Source organism: Oncorhynchus masou, chromosome 29, assembly GCF_036934945.1.
Source record: "Oncorhynchus masou masou isolate Uvic2021 chromosome 29, UVic_Omas_1.1, whole genome shotgun sequence".
Taxonomy (NCBI): domain Eukaryota; kingdom Metazoa; phylum Chordata; class Actinopteri; order Salmoniformes; family Salmonidae; genus Oncorhynchus; species Oncorhynchus masou.
The window spans coordinates 70,427,272-70,451,991 of NC_088240.1; the positions used below are offsets into that span (position 1 = coordinate 70,427,272).

Sequence of the window (24,720 nt, forward strand, 5' to 3'; positions counted from 1 at the left end):
AGAAGTGAAGCATTTCACTTCAACAGCACTTCAAACTACGTCCTCGCAGCCTTTCCCTCTGCAAAACACTATTAACATTCTAGGCGACATTGACCAAAAAAGTGATAACTGCTCTCCTAAAAAAATTGAAATTCCCATCAGCACACATTCTCCTAGGGACTAATCCGCTTGTCCATGTCCTATTTACAGAGAGGAGTGTGCTGTCTGAGTCTACCATTGTGAAAAATTGACCCCATCTTTTGGGTTAAGCTTGTCCATCAATTTGCGTACAATAGTGCCACGATAAAGGAACACATGGTAGAGGTTTAGACTTACAGTTGAAGTCAGAAGTTTACATACACCTTTGCCAAATACATTCAAAGTCAGTTTCTCACAATTCCTGACATTTAATCCTAGCAAAAAAATCACTGCCTTAGTTCAGTTAGGATCACCACTTTATTTTAAGAATGTGAACTGTCAGAATAATAGTAGAGAGAATGATTTATTTCAGCTTTTAATTCTTTCATCACATTTCTAGTGGGTCAGAAGTTTACATACACTCAATTAGTATTTGGTAACATTGCCTTTAAAACCTCTTAGGGCTGCAATCCCGTTAACGGGATGATATGACAACAGCCAGTGAAAGTGCAGGGCGCCAAATTCAAAACAACACAAATCTCATAATTAAAATTCTTCAAATTCCTCAAACATACATCTTATACCGTTTTAAAGGTAATCTTGTTGTTAATCCCACCACAGTGTCCGATTTCAAATAGGCTTTCAGCGAAAGGACCACAAACGATTATGTTAGGTCACCACCAAATCACAGAATAATTCTGCCATTTTTCCAGCCAAAGAGTCACAAAAAGCAGAAATATAGATATAATTAATGACTAACCTTTGATGATCTTCATCAGATGACACTCATAGGACTTCATGTTACACAATACATGTATGTTTTGTTTGATAAAGTTCATATTTATATAAAGAAATCTCACGTTACATTGGCGCGTTACGTTCACTAGTTCCAAAAACATCCGGTGATATTGCAGAGAGCCACATCATTTTACAGAAATACTCATTATAAATGTCGATAAATACAATTGTAAGACATGGAAATATAGTTATACCTATCCTTAATGCAACCGCTGTGTCAGATTTCAAAAAAACTTTACCTGAAAGCATACCATGCAATAATCTTAGACAGGGCTCAGAAAATAAATAAAATGATCCACCATGTTGGAGTCAACAGAAATCAGAAATCACATTATAAATATTCCCTTACCTTTGACAATCTTCATCAGAATGCACTCCCAGGAATCCTAGTTACACAATAAATGCTTGATTTGTTCGATAATGTCCATTATTTATGTCCAAGTAGCTACTTTTGTTGGCGAGTTTAGTACACAAATCCAAACGCTCGTGCAGGTCCATCCGAACGTCGGACAAAAACATCAAAAAGTTATTACAGGTTGAAGAAACTTGTCAAACTAAGTATAGAATCAATCTTTAGGATGTTGTTATCATAAATCTTCAATAAAGTTCCAACCGGAGAATTCCTATGTCTGTAGAGAAGCCATGGAACGCAGGTCGCTAATCATGTGAAATGCGCATGACCAGGACCTGGCTCTCTGCCAGACCACTGACTCGAAGAGCTCCCCTCCGGCTCCACAGCAGAGTAGAAGCCTCATTCAAGTTTATAAAGATGGTTGACATCTATTGGAAGCCCTAGGAAGGGCAAATTTATCCATATCCCACTGTGTATTCAATAGAGGCTGGGTTGAAAGGTCCCAGGTTTTTGCCTGCCATATGAGTTCTGTTATACTCACAGACATCATTCAAACAGTGTCAGAAAATAATAATATGCATATATTAGCAACTGGGACTGAGGAGCAGGCTGTTGACTCTGGGCACCTCTGGGCACCTTTCATCCAAGCTACTCAATACTGCCCCTGCAGCCATAAGAAGTTGTTTAACTTGGGTCAAACGTTTTGGGTAGCCTTCCACAAGCTTCCCACAATAAGTTGGGTGTATTTTGGCCCATTCCTCCTGACAGAGCTGGTGTAACTGAGTCGGGTTTGTAGGCTCGCACACACTTTTTCAGTCCTGCCAATACAATTTTTTATAGGATTGAGGTCAGGGCTTTGTGATGGCCACTCCAATATCTTCACCTAGTTGTCCTTAAGCCATTTTGCCACAACTTTGGAAGTATGCTTGAGGTCATTGTCCATTTGGAAGACCCATTTGCAACCAAGCAGTAACTTCCTGACTGATGTCTTGAGATGTTGCTTCAATATATCCACAAAAATTTCCTGACTCATGATGCCATCTATTTTGGGAAGTGCACCAGTTCCTCCTGCAGAAAAGCACCTCCACAACATGATGCAGCCACCCCCGTGCTTCACGGTTGGGATGGTGTTCTTCGGCTTGCAAGCCTCCCCTTTTTCCTCCGAACATAACGACGATCATTATGGCCAAACAGTTCTATTTCCGTTTCATCAGAACAGAGGACATTTCTACAAAAAATATGATATTTGTCCCTATGTGCAGTTGCAAACCGTAGTCTGTCTTTTTCATGGCAGTTTTGGAGCAGTGGCTTCTTCCTTGCTGAGTGGCCTTTCAGGTTATGTCAATATAGGACTTGTTTTACTGTGGATATAGATACTTTTGTACCTGTTTCCTCCAGTATCTTCACAAGGTCCTTTCTGATGTTTTGGGTTGATTTGCACCTCACACCAAAGTATGTTCATCTCTAGGAGACAGAACGCATCTCCTTCCTGAGCGGTATGACGGCTGCGTGGTCCCATGGTGTTTATACTTGCATACTATTGTTTGTACAGATGAACGTGGTACCTTCAGGTGTTTGGAAACTACTCCCAAAGATGAACCAGACTTGTGGAGCTCTACAATTTATTTTCTGAGGTCTTGGCTGATTTCTTTAGATTTTCTCATGATGTCAAGAAAAGAGGAAGGCCTTGAAATATAACCACAGTTACACCTCCATTTGACTCAAATGATGTCAATTAGCCTATCAGAAGCTTCTAAAGCCATGACATCATATTCTGGAATTTTCCAAGCTGTTTAAAGGCACAGTCAACTTGTTGGATGTAAACTTCTGACCCACTGGAATTGTGATACAGTGAATTATAAGTGAAATAATCTGTCTGTAAACATTTGTTGGAAAAAATGAATGGTGTCATGCACAAAGTAGACTGTAGTTTGTTAACAATACATTTGTGGAGCAGTTGAAAAATGAGTTTTAATGACTCCAACCTAAGTATATGTAAACTTCTGACTATATGTAAACAACTGTACATACCAAAGTTAGCATGTTTAAGAGGAAATATTGAACCACCAACGTACTGTAGGTCTCAATCATTGGTCATTCTCTACAGCAGGCAAAACACAACAGTACTGCTATTTTGAAAGAGTAAAACATTCTCATATTCACTTCTGATATCTAGGAGATTTTATTTATCAAAAAGACACAATGTAAGTACATTTTACAATGGTAAAATAAAGAGCTGAGGAGTAATAGAAGGTGCTACAAATTCCTTTCTGAACATCAACGTTCTCATAACGTTCCCATTGTGAATAATCATATTTTGCGACGCTGAGAATTTTTACAAGCAGTGAAGGAATATATCACAGCAATGAAGCACAACTTAATTCAAACAGAAAACGTTCACAAGTATCCACAGCTATCATTCATCTTCTCATCGCCCACACCACAATTCTAGAAACTTTAAGCTTTTGTCAGGGATATGAGAAGCTACAGTAAGTTACATCACCTTAAATATATGCATAGATTTGAATAGTGATGCCAGACCTTGAAGATAGGTTCCTAGTAGAGACTGCTGAGGGGAGGACGGCTCATAATAATGGCTGGAACGGAGTATGGAATGGCATCAAACACATGGAAACCATGTTTTGATGTTTTTAATACCATTCCAACATTCCGCTCCAGCCATTGCCACGAGTCCTTCCTCCCCAATTAGAGTGCCACCAACGTCCTGTGATAGATTCACAAACATTTTGGTGCTTTTGGTTCATTTCGTTCCTTTTCTCTGCAAGGTACAAATTAAAAAACCCAAATGAATATCTGGGCACACTGACTCAGTAAGACTAAGAGAAAATAACAATAATAAAACACTTCAGATTTGTGTATGCATGCGATGAGTTAAGAGCTAGAGCCCACTGATGCCGGTGGATTGTGAGGGAAGAGTAATAATAAAAGATGCATGACGTCGGAAGCAGAAAAGGCTAGGAGCTGACACTGAAGCTGCACACTGAAGAGTCTTACCCATCTTTTCAGAGAACTCAGTGATAACACACACATACAGCCCACGGGAGAAGTCAGAGAGATGATAATCACCCCTCTGAGAGATTAATTAAGTCTATTACTATCTCTAAATAAGCCTTCCTGGAAAATATGTAACAGGATGAGACATTTGGAGGGAATGGAGAGAAAGTGGTTGACTCTACTGCCTATTGATTGGCCAGAGGGTGAGTGCTTCAGGCGATCAACAAACCTGTAATTTATGTCACATGTTCCACTCTTTACACTCAGATCATGGCAGATAGATATGTTTGTGTGCAAGTGTGTGTGTTTGCATGAGCGAGAGAGAGAGAGAGAGAGAGAGAGAGAGAGAGAGAGAGAGAGAGAGAGAGGATAGCAAGAGTAAAATGATAGTAAAATAGGTCTGAAAAAAGCTGTAAATCATATTTAAAGTACTGTTGGTCTTTATCACACCATTTGATACATTTTTGTCTAATGATCATTTATGTATTCATATAATCATAAGTACTACACAATATTTTAATATCATACTTCGCAGATACAGTAGCATCAGGTAAATATGATCCAGTGCTTAAAAAACAAAAACAAGTAAACAAACACAGAGGAAAACAGGGTAAAGTAAGTGGATACATCAATACCTCTCTTCCATGATTGGCTGGTTGGCTGCCACAGCTACCACAGTTAGGTACAATATAAATGAACCACAGTAGACTAGTATGCCATTAACTTGAAGATGATAATAGAAGTACCAGCTATCCCCCTGCCCCCCGCCCCCGCCCCCCCCACCCCCTGTCTGACACACACACACACACACACACACACACACACACACACACACACACACACACACACACACACGCACTCGCACTCATATACCTGCGCACACCAAATATCTAACTACATAACCAAGGAGAGACAGCCATGACGAAGTAGATGTTGGTGTGGGGCAGCCCCTCCTGTCTGAGACTGCTGGTACAGGTCAGTGGTCAGGTGGTCAGGTGGGGCAGAAGCAGAGAGGTCACAGCACTATGACTGCAGCTACCTGGGAAACACAAGCACACCAGACAACATGCATCAATCATTAACCAGCGCTATATAGGCAAGCTAACGATGGGATGACAACCACTAAATGTAGGCTACTCACAAAGCTAAGCTTTCTAAACCAAGTCTAAGCCAATACCATAGTTGTAATATTCATGTACATATACCTTTACCTTTACATCCACTACTAACTGCCTCAGGCTTATATTATTTTCACTTTTATTTTATGAATTATTAATTGGTAAGGAACTAATTTGTACTTTTTATTATGGAAGTGACACAAGGTCGTGGGTAGTATTTTATGATTGGTGGTCAGTGTATGAGTTCTAATTATGTCTGGGCCAGAGTTCAACCAGCTGGAGATCCAAATGGTTCATTAATTAGCAGCCCCCTGTGACGGGCATAAAGTAGAACCACAAAAGGCCACAGTGCATCACTTTTATCTCAAATTATACTCAGGAGTTGGCCAACACATCTGTTAATTACAGCATGTAGCTAAGATGATCTAAGGGTTATGCAGTACACAATATGAAAATAAAATATACAGTGTTGTGCTTTAGATGTTTATGTTATGTGTCTAACTATACAACTTCTAAAATTATTTCAGGGTTATACTGTATGTTGTGCTGAGAAAATACCATGTATTGTGCTTTAGATGAAGTGTTCATGTTATGTTGAACTATTCAATCGTTATCGTTCCATGTCATAATTGAAGGCGTAAATTAATAGACATCTGGGGTGAGTCACATAGACCTATTGCTGAGATCGGCTTTGTATTGAACCCACAGGGCAAACAACACCCACAGGGCAAAGAATGGCTTCTTCCTCGAACTACCTCTGCCTCACACCTGACACTATGGAGTCCATTCTCCCAAGCTGTCTGTCACTCAGTCTGTCTTTCTCTATTTCTCCTCTCCTCTCCAGTCAGTCCATAACTACCTTTCCAAATACGTCCATTGGAGGGGTCTGGCGGTCATGTCAGAGGGGGTGAATCACCAAAGCAGATCTCTCTCCTCACTCTTTCTTTCTCTTCTCTATCTACTACTACTCAAGACCTGACCAGCCACTCTCTGATTAAAACTCACCCCACCTTATTTCAAAGAGAGAGGGAAAGAGGGAGGGAGAAAGAAAGGGTGAGAGAAAGACAAGAGAGAGAGAGAGAGAGAGAGAGAGAGAGAGAGAGAGAGAGAGAGAGAGAGAGAGAGAGAGAGAAAGAGGAGAGGGATTGTGAGAGGCCACAGTCTATGAAATGGGGGCAGAGTTCCTACAATCCTTTCTGAGAGACTGATGGCCATTGGCTGAGACTGACCGTGGCCAGGCATGCCTGTTTGGGTAAGAGTCTAGAAGAGAAAAGACCCATACAACTGAAGTTGGAAAAAAAATACACACCACTGTGGTGTTTCATTTTTCATTCAACTTTCATTCATGTAGGTCTGTCTAATTCAGACATTATCTATTTTTTGTCAAGATAGATCCTAGTGTAAGAAAGGCAAGCAAGTGCAACCACCAGCTTTACAATATTCCAAGTTCCTGCGACACACAAAACAAAGGAAATTGAAAATGGAAAACTCAGACCTGCTTGTATATCATTATGCTCTTTGGTAAAGCATTTCTTTTTAGGGCAATATCAGTAGAAATGTTACAAATATGGAGGTTCAGGACCAGTGGAAACTCCTCAGAAGAGGAAGGGGAGGACCTTCCTACTCAATGAATTTCATTTTTTTAAAATTGTGAAACAAAATAAAACATTTTTGAAATAAAACTTTTCTAAATACAGTATATTCACGTTACCAAATTATTGATGAAAAAACACTGTTTTGCAATGAAGGTCTACAGTAGCCTCAACAGTACTCTCTGGGGTAGCACCACGGTGTAGCAGAAGGACAGCTAGTTTCCGTTCTCCTCTGGGTACATTGACTTCAATATAAAACCTAGGTGGCTCATGGTTCTAACCCCCTTCCATAGCCTTACACTGTAATTATGACAACTTCAGAGCTTTTGCAGCATCAACTGACATGATCATGTCCACCCAATCAAAGGATCAGAGAATGAATCTAGTACTGAAAGCACAAGCTACAGCTAGCTGGTACTGCAGTGCATAACATGTGGTGAGTATTTTAACAGCTTTGAACAAATACATTTCTTTAAAATTGAAGGAGAAGCGAGAGAGAGAGCTAGCGATATTTCCCTGTATTCTTTTCACTTTCACTTTCACTTACTTAGCTAGAGAATGCAGCTAGCTAGTTTAGCATACTCAAACACACGGCTCAAACAGAGAGGGATGCCATGTTAGCTAGTTGGCTATGGCTATCCAACACTGGAACTCTTCTAAGTCAAGATACGCTTTAGGTTTTATTAATTTATTGCCACCAGGGCCCGCCAGTGTAATTGCTCAACTGCTTTCTGTACACTGTTAGTGTTAGTTCTAGCTATGTTGACTATGATGATAGCTAATATGATGTCAATATGGTGGGATGGGGGGAGTATACAGGAATATAATGGATACAAAAAAATAAAATAAATGATGCAAACCATTAACTTGATAGAACCCACAATCTATCTGCACCCTGCCCTACCATCCATACCCTGATTGGAGTAAACTAACGGACAACAAGACGTCTACTGCTACTTATACTGCTCACATGTATGGTACATGTAGTTAAATAATTATACAAATATTCTTCATTTCCTCTTTCTGCTGGATTTTCAACCAACCGACCATTCATTCTGATCTTAGAGAGGTGGAGGGAGAGAGGAGGAAAGAGTATGAAGTTTGACAGGGGGATGAAGATGACTACGCTGCAAACCTCTGTCTATGAAAAGACCCCAGGCTTCCGTCAGATTGGTGATTGTATACCCATCTGAACGATGTCCTGATCCAGACAGGTTGGAATGATGCCAGGAAGGAGGGGGAAGAGAAGAGAGAGCGGCACAAATGAACTGATGGAATGAGAGAACAAAACGTTATTGGGGAGAAATAGGGAAATAAAAATGGGGAGAATTGTGGATAAAAATGGGGAGTATGGTAGATAAAATGAATGGGACAGAGTAGAGAACTTGAAAAGACAAAGAGAGAGCGTAATTGAGAATGAGAGTGAGCAAAAGAGAAAGTGAACGAGAGAAAGAGAAACAGAGAGAGATTGATCGATCAAGAGAGAAAACGGAAGGAAGAGAAAAGGAGAGAGAGTGAGGTAGAGAGTGACGGTAGGGAGATATGGTGCTTTGAAGAGATCAGAGGGCATGAGGCTACCCCGTCTCCCTGGCACACACACAGAGAGGGAGAGAGAGCTCTGCCAGTATCACCCACTTCAAAGCTCTGTCTCTGTGCCACCACAACGGAGACCCCTTTCTCCTTCCGGAAGAGTCTGGGAGACACACACATGCATCTACGCGCACGCACGCACGCACACACGCACGCACGCACACACACACACACACACACACACACACACACACACACACACACACACACACACACACACACACACACACACACACACACACACACACACACACACACACACACACACACACACACACACACAGAGATGAATCTTCTGCAGTGTATCTTGGGTAAAGCAAGGGGGCGCTAGAAAGCTGTTTGAACATAACTCCAACTTGTCATTGAAAGACGTGGGTGGAAATGAGGGAGGAAAGGAGGAAGGTTAGGAGGAAGGTTAGGAGGGAGGGAATGAAAGCCAATAAACACAGACAGTCCCCAAGATGAATGCTCGAGTGACAAGCTAAGGGAAAAAGCAATGCAGCAGTTTAGACATCTGGTAATGTGCCTCAGTAGATCCATTTCCTGCAATCAAACAATATAAAAACTCCAGACAGACAATCTAATGAGAAAAAGACAGGAAATAAACTGAATTAAAAAAATATATTGTTGAAAGTGTCAAGTTACTGTACTGTACTGTAGATAACATAGACAAGTCACAACAGACCAGTGGAAGCTGCTGTCACATTAAATCACGTTTGATACCTTAATCCATTCCACCCATTTCAATGATCCAGCTTCCCTTCACTTGCCTGCATCCGAAAAAGACATGTCAAATCTCCTTTGTACTGAGTGAGTTGGTAGAGATGTTTACTATCGCCCAGCCAGAGTGAACGAAGATTTAGAAGTCAAACTGAAATCCAGGGTGGATGGGATCAATGTGAGCAGCTGGGGAGGTGTTGTGTTTTGAAGGCCCCTGTTCTGTACGTCACGGCCCATTTCCAGCAGAGCCAGTGTCCGGATGCATGGAGCTGATAGGCCGTATCAATTACAACCCAAACTGGCTCCATGGCACAGCTATCGATTGTCAGTCACAGGCTGGATGAATGGCGTAGACTCTGAGCCAACAGGTTGACCGGGTGGTGTGTGTGTGATTGTGGGGGGAAAGAGGGAAGAGGAGAAGCAGATATTTCGCATGACAGCCTAGTTTGACCACTCACATTCAAGTGAGTGGTGAGTACTCAAGTGAGTATTACTCAGTCTCTCTATCTTAACAAATTTGATGGCTACACCGTTGTGTACAACAGTATATCCAATATGAACCTAGCTCACCCATTGTACTGAATATCAGACCTACAGTCTGTCCACTCAAATACACTGTTGAACACAATGATATAGTGGATGGATTTATGCTGCCTCTTTAACCCTCCATGTGAGGTCCCTCCATACCTAAGCTGCTACCCACCATCCATCCTTCCCTCTATCCCTCGATTGACTCTCTCCAAAATGGCATCTGTCTGTGTGAGGAGCTCTGTGTTGATCAGGCTGGTGTAATGACAGCCTAAGCTGTTCGTTGGAAGGTCTCACACATTAAGGCGCTGGCCAATCAGCTTTAGGTAATCTCAGCTCTTCTTCCTGGAGAATGCTGGCTATGCTGAGCAGGCTTGGTTTGAGCAGCTGGGGATATGTGTGTGTGTGTGTGTGTGTGTTTTGATGTGGAGGGTCTATGTGTCTATGTGTTTGGGGTGTATAATTCTGAAATGATAAGATTTACAGTAAATGGAGAGTAATTAAAACATGTATTTGAAAGCTGTGTTAATCATTTTCGCCATAGCTACTAGTTTGTGAAATGTGTTAATGCTAGTCTCAGATCACCTGTGTCACATAGTGATGTGTTTTCTCATGTAAAGAGAAATGACAGTGACAGTCCCTCACCCACAGAGCAACAGTAATCCCCTGCAGCAAAGTTTGGAGTAAGCTGACCGCATGGAAAAAGATAAACAAGGATTGTCATTCTTCACCCCGTGATGGAAAATTGCACAACACTTTCTCTCCTCAGCATTTATCGCTAATCAAGTTTTTTTTAAATCCATACAATCTAATTTACTGCAATCATTTCTACACACAAAATATACTTTCTAATTTTTGCACATTGTTTTCTTTCTTCCATTTTATTTAGCTATTTCCCTCTTAATTTAGGGAAGATATCAGAAGCAGAAATAGATTGAGCAACAAGGCCTGAATCCACAATATCAAAACAATCTGAATTTGATTTTTTTTCCTAAACCACAAACGGAATACTTTTATTTAAATTGACTCCTATCATTTAACAAAATACAGTCATTTTCTCAATAATAAAAAACTGCAAAGTCTCCCAAACATCTGAAGTTAACAAAAAGAAAAGTGACAGTCAGAGTGAAACATTCTGAAAGCAAAAGGAATATGTTTTCTTCCCTTCCCTCGTAGAGCAGAGGATAGATTGAGGACGTCAGTGACGAATGTCTTGCATTAACTTTGTTGTTTATTTTCCCCCGGAAGCAGTGAAATAACCCTATTAAATCAAGTAGTCACTCGACCATTAATCTCAATGCAGCTGACTAGTCCCTCAAAGCTAAATGGGGTTTAGAATTTGCATGAGGCGAGTTTACCCACAAAGCCTTGCCTAAGAGGATTGCAGTTCAGACAGAGAGCTTATTGTCACACTTGTTCATAGACACAGATTAACGGTAGTAGACCACAAAAGGACTGCACTAACTTCATGGCATGGCGCACAAGTTCCCCCTCACTGCATTGCTAGTGAAGAGATTTCTCTTTCAGTAGCGGAAATATAGCAAATTACAATGCAGCAGTTACTTCTGTGACATCTATGGATTAATAGCTACTCTGTACTCTTCATTTCCTTTCATTTCACATCAGTACTTACTGCATGGTTATTTGCCTTTTTGACTTTAGTTTCAAAATCAGGTGTTTATGGACACCAGAAAGGCCTGAAAATACAGTATTTTGGGTAACTCAGATTGTTCTGGCATTTCTCACATAGAAACTTAATTGGGAGGAATGATGGTGAATGTGCTTTTTATAATTGTTTCACAAGCCATTTTGGGGAGAATCATGATGAAAGTGGCCATTTTAGGTCCATTTTAGCACTATATATTCCTCTTGTCAGCAGCCTGATCACTCCAAATAAACTTTGATTTAAAGCATTTGAAAAGGTTGTGAGAACGTCGATATATGCCGTCCTCAGGACTCACAAAAAGTACACTGGGCAATAACAAACGGAGCTGCTTAGACCACTGCCTCACCGTAGTTTACGATGCTCCAGCAAGCCTGAGAAGAGTTGATGATAGTTGACGGAAACACCAAGCGCGTTGTTATCTTTTATTTAGTTTGAAGCCTTCCCCAAACCATAGCCCTAACCTTAACCACTCGAAATGAATGCCCAAACTGTTCATCTTTGAGTTGTTTTTGTTTTAACCCTGTAACTACACAGGATGAACTCTGTAAACACGCAGAATGAATGTGTAAAAAATAGACGTTCATTCATAATACGTCGGATTCCCGGAAGGAAAATGTGAGATATTGTTGCTGGTAAGACCCTATGACCTGTGACCGCACATGATACAGACAATATATTGGTGTCATTATACACCTTGTACAGTGCCTTCAGAACGTATTCACACCCCTTTTCCACATTTGTTTTGTGTTACAGCCTGAATTTAAAATGTATTTTGTGTCACTGGCTTACATACAACACTCCATAATGTCAAAGTGGAATTACGTTTTTAGAAATGTTTACAAATTAATGAAAAAGGAAAAGCTGCCTTAAAAGTCATTAAGTATTCTACCCCTTTGTTATGGCAAATCAAAATAAGTTCAGGAGTAAATATGTGCGTTAACAAGTCACATAATAAATTGCATGGTTTCACTGTGTGCGCATTAGCAGTGTTCTTGATACTCCCCATCCCAGATCTGGGACCGTAATCATCAACTGACACTAATTAGCATAACGCAACGGACATAAATATTACTAGAAAATATTACTATTCATGAAAATCACAAGTGAAATATATTGAGACACAGCTTAGCCTTTTGTTAATCACCCTGTCATCTCAGATTTTCAAAATATGCTTTACAGCCAAAGCAAGACAAGCATTTGTGTAAGTTTATCGATAGCCTAGCATAGCATTATGTCCAGCTAGCAGCAGGCAACTTGGTCATGGATATCCGAAATGCAATCAAATTAAATCGTTTATCTTTGATGAGCTTCCGATGTTTTCACTCACGAGACTCCCAGTTAGATAGCCAATGTTCCTTTTTTCCCAAAATATTATTTTTTGTAGGCGAAATAGCTCCGTTTGTTCTTCACGTTTGGCTGAGAAATCGACCGGAAATTGCAGTCACGAAAACTCCGAAAATATTCAAATTAACTCCATAATATCGACAGAAACATGGCAAACGTTGTTTATAATCGATCCTCAAGGTATTTTTCAAATATTTATTTGATAATAAATCCACCGGAACAATTGGTTTTTCAGTAGGACCGATTGGAAAAATGGCTACCTCTGTATTTTACGCAAGAATCACTCTGAAAGCCATCAGGTGACCACTTACGCAATGTAGCCGCTTACGGGTATTCTTCAACATAAATGCGTAAAACTACGTCACAATGCTGTAGACACCTTGGGGAATATGTAGAACAAGTAAGCAGGTTGATAGCCTATTCACTGCTCAAAAGGGACGCATTGGAACGCAGAGCTTTCAAAACACGAGGCACTTCCAGATTGGATTTTTCTCAGGCTTTCGCCTGCAATATCAGTTCTGTTATACCCACAGACAATATTTTTACAGTTTTGGAAACTTTAGAGTGTTTTCTATCCCAAGCTGTCAATTGTATGCATATTCTAGCATCTTCTCCTAACAAAATATCCCGTTTACATTGGGTACGTTATTTTTCCAAAAATGAAAATACTGCCCCCTAGTCACAACAGTTAACAATAAAATTTGAATGACTCCATCATCTCTGTAACCCACACGTACAATTATTTGTAAGGTCCCTCCACAAAGACCAGAGAGGTTTCATAATGCCTCACAAAGAAAGGCACCTATTGGTAGATGGGTAAAAAAGGAGACATTAAATATCCCTTGGAGCATGTTATTAATCAAGTCACTACAAAGATACAGGCATCATTGCTAACTCAGGTGCCGGATAGGAAGAAAACCTCTCAGGGATTTCACCATGAGGACAATGGTGACTTTAAAACATTTTTAGAGTTTGTTTTATTTGTATTTTTTTAAAGGGGTGGATCAACTTTAATATTGCGGATAGGTTAGGATCACCACTTTATTTTAAGAATGGAAATGTCAGAATAGTAGCAGAGAGAATAATTTATTTCAGCTTTTATTTCATTCATCACATTCCCAGTGGGTTAGAAGTTTACATACACTCAATTAGTATTTGGTAGCATTGCCATTAAATTGCTTAACTTGGGTCAAACTTTTCGTGTAGCCTTCCACAAGCTTCCCACAATAAATTGCGTGAATTTTGGCCCATTCCTCCTGACAGAGCTGGTGTAACTGAGTTAGGTTTGTAGGCCTCCTTGCTTGCACACGCTTTTTCATTTCTGCCCACAAATGTTCTATAGCACATATGTCAGAGTCAAGGCCCGCGGGCCACATCCGGCCCGCGAGAAGGTTTTTTACGGCCCCTGGGATGATCTTGATTTATTATTAGAACCGGCCCGCAGACCGCAGCAAGCCGGCAGCCCGCAGATCTTTTACACGCACCAATACTACATTTCCCACAATGCAACGGTGACGCACCGAGCAGTAGGCTGCTTCATTTCAATATTTATTGGCACAGCAGTCGTCAGCATCACAGTAAAATTAACTTTCAGATACCCATCAAAAATGGCAAAACGGAAGGTGGACACTGAGAACCGGGGTTTCAAACAAGGTGGGAGTCGGAGTATATGTTCACGGAGGTAGCTGGAAAACCTGTGTGTCTTCTGTGTGGAGAAAGTGTGGCGGTACTGAAAGAGTATAATCTGAGACGACATTATGAAACGAAACACGCGGACAAAAACAAGAATATGGACATGGAACAAAGGCTACAAAAGGCAGAGGAATTAAAACGAGGCCTCAAATCTCGACAGGCTCTGTTCAAAAAAGCCAAATCACAAGGCCAGGCTGCTGTCAAGGCCAGTTTTATTTTGGCAGAAGAGATCGCTAAATCAGCCCGGCCATTTACGGAGGGGGATTTCATCAAAAACTGCATGATTAAAGTTTGTGACGAAGTTTGCCCAGAAAAAAGGCAACTCTTTTTAAATGTGAGTCTGAGCAGAAACACCATTGCCGAGAGAGTAGACCAGTTGTCCATCAATCTAAAAGAGCAGCTTGTGAAAAAGGGAAAAGATTTCATTGCATATTCCTTGGCTGTGGATGAGAGCACCGACATTTCTGACATTGCCCAGTTGTCAATTTTCATCCGCGGAGTGGACTCCAGCCTAAGCGTGACAGAGGAGTTTTTGGCTTTACGTCCTATGCATGGCACAACTACGGGGCATGATTTGTATGAAGAGGTGTCAAGATGTGTAAATGAGATGGAGCTGCCTTGGGAAAAACTCGTGGGTTTGACAACCGACGGAGCACCTGCGATGTGTGGACACAGGAGCGGACTGGTGGCGAAGATACGGGAAAAGATGCAAGAGGAAAACGCGACAGGTGAGCTGACAGCTTATCATTGTATCATACACCAGGAAGCGTTGTGCGGTAAAGCCTTGAAAATGGAGCATGTAATGAGCATCATCACGCGCACAGTTAACTTTATCAGAGCCAAAGGTTTGAATCACCGCCAGTTCAAGGCATTTCTGACGGAGTTAGAAACGGAGCATGGTGATTTGCCTTATCACACAGAGGTGCGATGGCTAAGCCAGGGAAAGGTGCTTCAAAGATGTTTCGAGCTTCGTGAGGAGATTTGTCTGTTCTTGGACAGCAAAGGGAAAGACACAACACAACTCCGAGACGAAATGTTTCTGTGTGAAATGGCTTTTCTGTGTGACATTACGAGTCATCTGAATGCAATGAACATTTGCTGTTGACGTGGAAAGCTCACCACCAAACCTCCAAATGGAGTTGATTGACCTCCAATGCAATGATGCACTGAGGGCAAAATATGCGGCAGTGGGTGCTGCGGAGTTCGCCCGTTTCCTCCCCGACACAATGCCCCAGCTGCGCATCCAGGCTGCTCAAACGTTGTCTATGTTTGGCAGCACATACCTGTGTGAACAACTTTTTTCTTTGATGAACCTGAACAAAACATCACACAGAAGTCGACTTACTGCTGAACACCTCCACTCAATTCTGAGGATTTCCTCAGCTCAGAGCCTTACCCCGAACATTGATGAACTTGTGGAAAAGATGGGACACCACCAAGTATCACCCTCAACCTCAAACAAGTGAACATTACTGTGCAATCACATATTTAGAGTTTTTACTCAGTTCAAGTTTAAAAGTTAAAGTTTAATATTTGTTTTCACTGCATGTTACTTCTCCTTAAACAAAGTGTTGTTTTTGATTAATAGATTTTTGCACTTTATTTTATTGTATTTCAATCCAATTATATTTTAAAAACATTTCAGTTGAGTGGATGATAGAAAATTGCTATTATTGTTTTTTTCTTTGAAGTAAATTTAGCCCACTTTTGCTAAAATAGAAAATATAGGCTACTGATGGTGCCTTGAATACCGGTTTCTTTCATTTAATGTTCATGTTATGGGGATTTTTATATAAAGGAAATTTGTCTTTTGTGTCTGTTGAAAATTAAAGATTACTGACAGAGCCATAAGAAAATATTGCTTTATTTATCTGATCATATTGGAATATATTTGTTAGGTTTTCAGTAGGTTCAATTAGGTTCACTAGACTATATGCGTCATTTAAAAATTTTTCAATGAACATTCGAACAGTCCGGCCCTCGGCTTGTAGCTAAATTTTTTATTTGGCCCTCCGTCCATTTGACTTTGACACCCCTGTTCTATAGGGTTGAAGTCAAGGCTTTGTGATGGCCACTCCAATACCTTGACTTTGTTGTCCTTAAGCCATTTTGCCACAACTTTGGAAGTATGCTTGGGGTCATTGTCCATTTGGAAGACCCATTTGTGACCAAGCTTTAACTGATGAAGACTGATGTCTTGATATGTTGCTTAAATATATCCACAGCATTTTCCTCCCTCATGAAGCCATCTATTTTGTGAAGTGCACCAGTCCCTCCTGCAGCAAAGCACCCCCACAACATGATGTTAGCACCCCCGTGCTTCACGGTTGGGATAGTGTTCTTCAGCTTGCAAGCATCACCCTTTTTCCTCCAAACATAACGATGGTAATTATGGCCAAACAGTTCTATTTTAGTTTCATCAGACCAGAGGATATTTCTCCAAAAAGTATGATCTTTGTCCCCCATGTGCAGTTGCAATGGTCTGTAGTCTGTAGTCTGGCTTTTAATGGAGGTTTTGGAGCAGTGGCTTCTTCCTTGCTGAGCGGCCTTTCAGGTTAAGTCGATATAGGACTCGTTTTACTGTGGATATAAATACTTTTGGGCCTGTTTCCTCCAGCATCTTCACAAGGTCATTTCTGTTGTTCTGGAATTGATATGCACTTTTTGCACCAAATTATGTTGATCTCTAGGAGACAGAACATGTCTCCTTCCTGGGTGGTATGATGTCTGCGTGGTCCCATGGTGTTTATACTTGCGTACTGTTGTTTGTACAGATGAACGTGGTACCTTCAGGCATTTGGATATTGCTCCCAAGGATGAACCAGACTTGTGGAGGTCTACAATTTATTTTTTGAGGTCTTGGCTGATTTATTTTGATTTGCACATGATATCAAGCAAAGAGACACTGAGTTTGAAGGTAGGCCTTGAAATACATCCACAGGTACACCTCTGATTGACAAAAATTATGTCAATTAGACTGCCAGAAGCTTCTAAAGCCATGACATTTTCTGGAATTCTCCAAGTTGTTTAAAGGCACAGTCAACTTAGTGTATGTAAACTTCTGACCCACCGGAATTGTGATACAGTGAATTATAAGTGAAATAATCTGTCTGTAAACATTTGTTGGAAAAATTATTTGTGTCATGCACAAAGTAGATTGCCAAAAGTATAGTTTGTTGACAAGGAATTTGTGGAGTGGTTGAAAAACGAGTTTTAATGACTCCAACCTAAGTGTATGTAAACTTCTGACTTCAACTGTACATACATACATACATACATACACACCCATTATATATATATAATTATATAAACATTCATACATATACACATGTATACATACATGCACATACATACATGTATACCTACATATACCCACATGTATTTAATATTGTAACGAATCTCTTCGTCGTCTGAGGAGGAGTAGGAAGGATCGGACCAATATGCAGCGTTGTAACTGTCCATGTTAATTAATTAGACTGATCACACTAAACATAATGACAAAGCGAATGGAAGAAACTAAACAGTTCTGTCAGGTGACATACACAAAACAGAAAACAACTACCCACAAATCTTAGTGGGAACACAGGCTACCTAAGTATGGTTCTCAATCAGAGACAACGATTGACAGCTGCCTCTGATTGGGAACCATACCAGTCCAAAAGCAGAAATACAAAACCTAGAACAAAAACATTGAGTGCCCACCCCAACTCACACCCTGACCAAACTAAAACAGAGACATAAAAGAGGAACTAAGGTCAGGACGTGACAAATATACCTTTATTATTCACTGCAAACCCTACCACCCATCCCCCAAATGGAGTAAACTAATAAACAATAACACTCAGGCTTCTACCTTCAGTTTATACATATTATACACATTTTACAGACAGAATCTATTTTTACAATAGTTATATTTTGTTTGTTTTTAGTCCTTCCCCAGTTTCAGATGTCCACCCAGTTTGATTTCTATTTGTAACTGTGCTATTTCACAACATTTCTGAACCTATATACATTTTACAAACCCTGTATGTTTTACATTGGTTACCATGTTGTTATTAGTCCCAACCTTCAGCTCCATTCAACCCCTCCCATCTATCTCTTAACACCATCCATTTTGGATTTCTATTTACCATATGTTTTTCAACTGTGCTGTGATGCTTCACAAAAGTACTGAACCTTTCTGTTCTCATAACTTCTACAGATTGTAAATTAAAGATAATCATTTTTGCTAAAATAATTATTTTATTATTGATTGATTGACTATGACTTTTCAAATCACCCAGTACTGCTATCTGCAGTGTTAGTTCCTGGTAAATGTTACAATTCTTCAGTCATTCCAGGACATGTTACCAAAAATGTGTATACCGAGTATGTCCACATCCCCTTCAGACCATTTTATTGGTAAACTACACGGTAATGGAAAAGTTCCAATACGTAATATAGTACACTTATCATCATTTGGTTTTAATCCAGAGAGGTTAGCAAAAGTATCTAGATCCTCTATGAGGCTGTGGAGGGATTCTAATTGTACTTTTAAAAGAAAACATGAATCATCAGCGTACAATGACACCTTTGTTTTTAAGCCATGGGTTTCTAATCCCTTAATATTATTGTTGGATCTAAGTTTAACAGATAAAATTATGATGGCAATAATAAATATATATGCTGATAGTGGACAAACTTGTTTACTCCTCTTGACAGTTTAAAACTTTCTGAGATGTAGCCATTATTTACTATTTTTCACCTAGGGCTGGAGGTTCTGGACTGGATACATAACTTTAACCCACTATATACGAGATTCTCCAAAATTGAAATATTCTAGGCATTTATATACTATAAACTCCAGTCGTACTTTATCAAAAGCCTTTTCAAAATCAGCAATGAAAACCAGGCTTGGTTTCCCCGATATTTCATAGATAACATTTCATAGAAATAACATTCGGACCAAGGTGCAGCGTGATATGGGTTCCACATCTTTTTATTCGTGAAACACACAAAAACAATAAAGAGCAAATGACACGTGAAGCTACGGAGTGCTCACAGGCAACTACACATAAACAAGATCCCACAAAACACAGTGGGGAAATGGCTGCCTAAATATGATCCCCAATCAGAGACAACGATAAACAGCTGCCTCTGATTGGGAACCATTCCAGGACAACATAGAAAAAAAACAACCTAGATTACCCACCCTAGTCTAACCCAAATAGAGAATAAAGGGCTCTCTATGGTCAGGGTGTGACAGTACCCCCCCCCCCCAAAGGTGCGGACTCCAGCTGCAAAACCTGACTCTATAGGGGAGGATCCGGGTGGGCATCTAGCGGCGGTGGTGGCGGCTCCGGTGCGGGGCGAATTACGCACTTCGTTCACGGGTCTGGCCATGGAGCTGGGTTGAATACCGCACACGGACTGGGCACCGGCGCCGAGGAAGACTCCGGCCATGGAGCTAAGTTGGCCGCCGTGCCTGAACTGGGCACCGGCGCAGAGGAGGGCTCCGGCCGTGGAGCAGGACTGGACGCCGTGCCTGGACTGGACATCGGCGCAGAGGAAGGCTCCGGTCTTTGAGAGCGGGACTGGACACCGTGCCTGGACTGGGCATCGGTGCAGAGGAAGGCTCCTGCCCTGGAGCTGGAGGTTCTGGACTGTGGACCATCACAGGAGGTTCTGGACTGTGGACCGTCGTAGGAGGTTCCGGACTGTGGACTGTCGCAGGAGGTTCCGGACTGTGAACCGTCGCTCGAAGCTCTGGATTGTGAACCGTCGCCGGAAGCTCTGGACTGTGAACCGTCGCCGGAAGCTCTGGACTGGGTACCATCGCCGGAAGCTCTGGACTGGCACCGTCACCGGAAGCATGATGCGTGGAGCCGGCACAGGTGGCACCAGACTGGTGACAAGCCCTTAAGTGCGAGTGCGAGGAGCAGGCACAGGACGTACCGGACTGGGAAGGCGCACTGGTGACCTGGTGTGTAGAGCCGGCACAAATTGTATCGCAACGACGACACATTTCGCACGGCAAGTGCGGTGAGCTGGCACAGGACGTACTGGGCTGTGGAGGCGTACTGGAGACCTGGTACGTGGAGCCGGCACACATGGTACCTGGACAGATAACACGCTCCTCAAGACGATTGCGGAGAGCTGACACAGAACGTACAGGGCTGGGGAGGCGTACTGAAGACTTGGTCCGTGGAGCCGGCACAGATTTTACCAGACAGATAGCACGCTCCTCAGGACGATTAAGGAGAGCTGACTCAGGTGGCATCAGACTGATAACATGCTTCTTAGGGCGAATGTCGTGCCTCAGACACCAACACAACAACTCTCTCATTTCTCTCTCCTCCAATTTCTCCATAAACTCACTGACTCTCTCCGTTGACTTTGCTCCATCTTCTCCCAGATTGGCTCTGGTTCACTCCTCGGCTCCGCCGACCACCCTGGCTCTGCCGATGTTCACTCCTCGGCTCCGTCGATTACCTACCTTAGTCACACCCCTTCCTAACCAAAATAGAAAATAAAAATGCTCTTTATGGTCAGGGCGTGACAATAGAATTCTATTGTTTCCAGTACTTGTCTTATTTTATCGCCAATGTATCGTCAATGTAAAAAATCTGTCTGATTTGGATGAATAATATCTGACACTACCTTTTTAATTCTATGCGCCAAGAATTGAGCTAGAATTTTTGCATCACAACACTGAAGTGTAAGAGGCCTCCAATTTTTTAAATGGACTTTACATATACCACTTGGATCCTGTTTCAGTAATAATGAAATCAGACCTTCTTGTTGTGTGTCCGATAATCTAACGTTTATATTGGAGTGGTTAAAACATGCTAATAATGGTCCTCTGAGCATATCAAAAAAAGTTTGGTATACTTCCACAGGTATGCCATCCAGACCTGGAGTTTTCCCAGCCTTAAAGGCTTTAATTTCATCAAGAAGTTCCTCCTCTGTAAAAAATCCATACAATTAGCTTTGGTTAGTGGAGATGGAGGAGACTGAAACAAAAACATATTCTTAAAGTACTTTACTTCCTCTTTCAAAATATAATTCAGTGAATCATGTGTGACTCCATCATTTGTAACAAGTTTCAAAACATTTTGTTTGGTGGCATTTCTATGTTGAAGATTGAAAAAGAATTTGGTGCATTTTTCCCCATATTCCATCCAGTTCGCTTTATTTTTTATAATATATTATACTGGATCTTTCTTGAATAAGTTCCTCCATTTCTGTTTGTTTTTTCTCTAACTTATCCTGTGCCTCTATTGTACAGTTTTTATTGCTATCTAACCCTACCGTTAGTCCTTCAATTTCCTTTGTTAATATGGACTTTTCTGACCTTTATTGCTTTTGTTTTATAGATGAGTACTGAATTGCATGGCCTCTAAAGGCACATTTAAAAGTGGCCCATAGAATAATGGGATGCTGTACCTATGTTATGTCAGAAAAAGTCCGTTATAAATTCTTCACATCCGGCGCCTACAGAGATGGCCGCCTCGCTTCGCGTTCCTAGGAAACTATGCAGTTTTTTTTTACGTGTTATTTCTTACATTAGTACCCCAGGTCATCTTAGGTTTCATTACATACAGTCGGGAAGAACTACTGAATATAAGAGCAGCGTCAACTCACCATCAGTACGACCAAGAATATGACTTTCGCGAAGCGGATCCTGTGTTCTGCCTTTCACCCAGGACAACGGAATGGATCCCAGCCGGCGACCCAAAAAAACGACTTCGTAAAAGAGGGAAATGAGGCAGTCTTCTGGTCAGACTCCGGAGACGGGCACATCGTGCACCACTCCCTAGCATTCTTCTCGCCAATGTCCAGTCTCTTGACAACAAGGTTGATGAAATCCGAGCAAGGGTAGCATTCCAGAGGGACATCAGAGACTGTAACGTTCTTTGCTTCACGGAAACATGGCTCACTGGAGAGACGCTATGGGAGTCGGTGCAGCCAGCTGGTTTCTCCACGCATCGCGCCGACAGAAACAAACATCTTTCTGGTAAGAAGAGGGGCGGGGGCGTATGCCTTCTTATGGCTAACAAGATGTGGTGTGATCACAAAAACATACAGGAACTCAAACCCTTCTGTTCACCTGATTTAGAATTCCTCACAATCAAATGTCGACCACATTATCTACCAAGACAATTCTCTTGGATTATTATCACAGCCGTATATATTCCCCCCCAAGCAGACACATCGATGGCTCTGAACAAACTTTATTTGACTCTTTGCAAACTGGAATCCATACATCCTGAGGCTGCATTCATTGTAGCTGGGGATTTTAACAAGGCTAATCTGAAAACAAGACTCCCTGAATTGTATAAGCATATCGATTGCGCAACCAGGGCTGGCAAAACCTTGGATCATTGCTATTCTAACTTCCGCGACGCATATAAGGCCCTGCCCCGCCCTCCTTTCGGAAAAGCTGACCACTACTCCATTTTGTTGATCCCTGCCTACAGACAGAAACTAAAACAAGAAGCTCCCACGCTGAGGTCTGTCCAACGCTGGTCCGACCAATCTGATTCCACACTCCAAGACTGTTTCCATCACGTGGACTGGGATATGTTTCGTATTGCGTCAGACAACAACATTGACAAATACACTGATTCGGTGTGCGAGTTCATTAGAAAGTGCGTTGAAGATGTCGTTCCCATAGCAACGATTAAAACATTCCCAAACCAGAAACCGTGGATTGATGGCTGCATTCGCGTGAAACTGAAAGCGCGAACCACTGCTTTTAATCAGGGCAAGGTGACCGGAATTATGACCGAATACAAACAGTGCAGCTATTCCCTCTGCAAGGCAATCAAACAAGCTAAGCGTCAGTATAGAGACAAAGTAGAATCTCAATTCAACGGCTCAGACACAAGAGGTATGTGGCAGGGTCTACAGTCAATCACGGATTACAAAAAGAGAACCAGCCCCGTCACGGACCAGGATGTCTTGCTCCCAGGCAGACTAAATAACTTTTTTATTTGAGGACAATACACTGCCACTGACACGGCCTGCAACGAAAACATGCGGACTCTCCTTCACTGCAGCCGAGGTGAGTAAAACATTTAAACGTGTTAACCCTCGCAAGGCTGCAGGCCCAGACGGCATCCCCAGCCGCGCCCTCAGAGCATGCGCAGACCAGCTGGCTGGTGTGTTTACGGACATATTCAATCAATCCCTATACCAGTCTGCTGTTCCCACATGCTTCAAGAGGGCCACCATTGTTTCTGTTCCCAAGAAAGCTAAGGTAACTGAGCTAAACGACTACCGCCCGTAGCACTCACTTCCGTCATCATGAAGTGCTTTGAGAGACTAGTCAAGGACCATATCACCTCCACCCTACCTGACACCCTAGACCCACTCCAATTTGCTTACCGCCCAAATAGGTCCACAGACGATGCAATCTCAACCACACTGCACACTGCCCTAACCCATCTGGACAAGAGGAATAGCTATTTGAGAATGCTGTTCATCGACTACAGCTCGGCATTTAACACCATAGTACCCTCCAAGCTCGTCATCAAGCTCGAGACCCTGGGTCTCGACCCCGCCCTGTGCAACTGGGTACTGGACTTCCCGACGGGCCGCCCCCAGGTGGTGAGTGTAGGCAACAACATCTCCACCCCACTGATCCTCAACACTGGGGCCCCACAAGGGTGCGTTCTGAGCCCTCTCCTGTACTCCCTGTTCACCCACGACTGCGTGGCCACGCACGCCTCCAACTCAATCATAAAGTTTGCGGACGACACAACAGTGGTAGGCTTGATTACCAACAACGGCGAGACGGCCTACAGGGAGGAGGTGAGGGCCCTCGGAGTGTGGTGTCAGGAAAATAACCTCACACTCAACGTCAACAAACTAAGGAGATGACTGTGGACTTCAGGAAACAGCAGAGGGAACACCCCCCTATCCACATCGATGGAACAGTAGTGGAGAGGGTAGTAAGTTTTAAGTTCCTCGGCATACACATCACAGACAAACTTAATTGGTCCACCCACACAGACAGCATCGTGAAGAAGGCGCAGCATTGCCTCTTCAACCTCAGGAGGCTGAAGAAATTCGGCTTGTCCCCAAAAGCACTCACAAACTTCTACAGATGCACAATCGAGAGCATCCTGGCGGGCTGTATCACCGCCTGGTACGGCAACTGCTCCACCCACAACCGTAAGGCTCTCCAGAGGGTAGTGAGGTCTG

At 42.1% G+C, this 24,720-nt stretch overlaps 1 protein-coding gene across 1 annotated transcript in view; it reads right to left on the minus strand.

Moving 5' to 3' along the window:
- Positions 1-5,088: 5,088 nt before the first annotated feature.
- LOC135521294 (t-SNARE domain-containing protein 1-like) overlaps positions 5,089-24,720 on the minus strand; it is a 151,671-nt gene continuing 132,039 nt past the window's right edge. Inside the window, exon 12 of the mRNA XM_064947213.1 lies at positions 5,089-5,321. The gene's annotated coding sequence lies outside the window, so the exon portion shown is untranslated. The remainder of the gene's footprint in view (positions 5,322-24,720) is intronic.